General features: G+C 45.3%; 1 long non-coding RNA gene across 1 annotated transcript; it reads left to right on the top strand.

Moving 5' to 3' along the window:
• Nucleotides 1–986: 986 nt before the first annotated feature.
• LOC135980662 (uncharacterized) lies at nt 987–2,223 on the top strand. The gene is made up of 3 exons (XR_010597610.1): nt 987–1,111; nt 1,524–1,603; nt 2,088–2,223. It is a non-coding gene; the product is annotated as an uncharacterized LOC135980662 (long non-coding RNA).
• Nucleotides 2,224–2,495: the final 272 nt, after the last annotated feature.

Here is a 2,495-nt window from a genome sequence, read left to right as displayed (position 1 = left end):
TGTATCATTTTTGTTGCTCTTCTTTGTATTTTCTCTAGTTTCTCTATATTCTTCTGAAATTCTGTAGACCACAGCTACACAGTAATTCAGATGCAGTCACACTCAGGCTATTCAGAATAACACTCTAACTCCCCTAATATGTATTTGTATCTAGCTCTATCTTTCGCTAGCCAAGAGAGACTAGTGCTAGCTTGTATTTAGTTGATTTGCTGTCACTCTGTTTCTTGGACACACTACTTCCCTTACCTCTTATCTGTCTTCTTGTTTGTCTGTGTGCTCCTTATTTCTGTTCCCTAGGTGTCTGACTGCAGGCACTGACTCTCATCTCCGTGCAACCTCTCCACGTCACTTTGCCATTCAATTCTGCCCTATCTGACTGAGACTCTCACTTAGGCATTGTCAAAAACAGTTGAACCAAACTGATATCTTCTAGTAGTTCACAAATGCAAATATTACATAGGATGGCCCCTGATATTGACCTCTACAAAACACCCCCTCTGGATACATTTCCTGCCTTTTGGAAGATTTAACAATAGTGATTTCTCTCTGCTCCATATTCACCAGCCAGGACATTTTGAGGATGTGTGTTATGTTGGACATACATTGCTAAGAGCTGTTTTGCATTTCGTTTTTCAGGTGCTGGGCATCACTGTTACGAACAAGGTAAATTCTAAATAATCCGCTCTCAGGTCTTGCATTTTCTATACACAAGTTGCTTGTTTAAATTGCACAGAGCTTGATTTCCTTGCTACATCAAGCAGGAGTCCTGGTTGCTCTGGTGTAAGTGGACCTGGATTTATTTGATGAACGTGGGTTTTCTTTTCTTCTGAGGTGGGTGCAGAGCTGGGGTCCTCTGCCTTCTAGGGTCTGCGGACACCTCTCTTCTCTCCTGAGGCTAGATTTAATTCCTGATCTTTATCTTCTGGACTCTGGTTCTTCTCTCAGTTTCTCATCCACATTCCCTTGTTTCTCCTTCTGGATTATGTAGGATATGTACCTAAAACTAACTCTCATCCAGAATGTCACGGAGATTAGCTGTGCCATCTTGGAGACCAGAGACTCCCAGGAGTTCGAATTCTCTTACAAACAGGAGCTCCTTGGCTACATGCTGGTGAGTGATTAGGAGCTTTGAGGACTGAAGTACAAAGGAGTTTGTTGTAATGCAATAAGACTGGGTTTCCAGGGAGATGTTATTTTATCCATTGGCTGTGACTGTACTACTGCAGTCTCATGAGCTACCTGCATGGCACCCCGAATGCTGGGTCCACTCTGAGCTCGGCAGAGATGCTGACATATTGTGGGCTGTAACTGGAAGGAATGGCTTGTGTCTGGTGAATTATCTTTCTGTCCTCCGTATAGCCTGCAGATGGCCCTATGGTCCATTTCAGAGGCAGAGAGCCTGCTGAGTACGGTGTCTGTTTATTACAGGTGTGGCATATGGCCCTATTTCAGGGTGGGAGAGGAAGACCTCTCTGCCTTTCAAATCCATTTCCCATTTTTATGTCCCTATTAATGCATTTCAGGACTTCATTAAAAAGGAACCACTGGATTCCCTGGCATCTCCAGTTCGCTACAAGGCAATTCTTGCCATTGAACATCTGAGGTAGGCTATTTTCTGCCACATTTCCTGGCACTGTGATGACTTCTTATTTGTTAATTCAGGAGTGTCAGGTTGGGAGCAGTCTGATGCCTGCAGGATTTGGCTCACATGCTGCTCACCAGCAGAACTTTCATTCTTGAGGGTTTGAATGTGTCCATTTGGAGGTTTGTGCTTGAAAGACACAAGACTGGAGGTTGTGGGGCATGCAGTACAATGGAGGAGAGTTCAGATGGGGAGGGAGGTGTCTGGCTAGCTGGCAGGGGGAAGGAAGCTTGTGGGTTTCTCTAAAAAGGGGACTTGAAGCTTTAGCTTTACTTCTAGATGAGCCAATACTTAATAGAGGTGCAAAGAGGTGCTCAGCTGCAAAGTGAAGGGTTGTTTGTATTTGGGGTTCTAGACTGGGGCAATCTCTAGCCATTGGACCCACTCTTTTACTTGGAGGTGGTACTGAGTCTAATGCATGACTTTTCTCTCTTTCTTCTGCCAGCAAACTCAAACCATCTTTGACCTTGGAGGAAAACCGTGAGCTCATAGATCAGTGTTTCAAAAGTTTATTTCCCCTTCCTCCCTTGGAGAAGACGAAAGAGGAAGGCGAGACAGCAAAGGATGCTCTGCATATACAGGTACGTGACAACAATTCTCCTCTGGCACCATCCACTGTATTTCTGCCCAGCAGGCACTGGGTGATGGCAGTCACACATGGCCTCCCTGGCAAGGTTATGGTTAGCTTCACCCGGCCCTCACACACAAATGATATGCGCTGAGCCTCACTCCTTCTCTTCTGGTTTCAGTCACTGTACATGAGGTCCATGGAAGCCCTTGGCAAGCTAATGAAGACTTTGCTGGAGGAAGAACCAACCGCAGACTGGTTCCAGGAAATGTTTGATGTGAGTAG

This window comes from Chrysemys picta, unplaced genomic scaffold, assembly GCF_011386835.1.
Source record: "Chrysemys picta bellii isolate R12L10 unplaced genomic scaffold, ASM1138683v2 scaf5700, whole genome shotgun sequence".
Taxonomy (NCBI): domain Eukaryota; kingdom Metazoa; phylum Chordata; order Testudines; family Emydidae; genus Chrysemys; species Chrysemys picta.
Note: the sequence above shows the minus strand (reverse complement) of the source record. Positions and strands in the feature narration are given on the sequence as shown.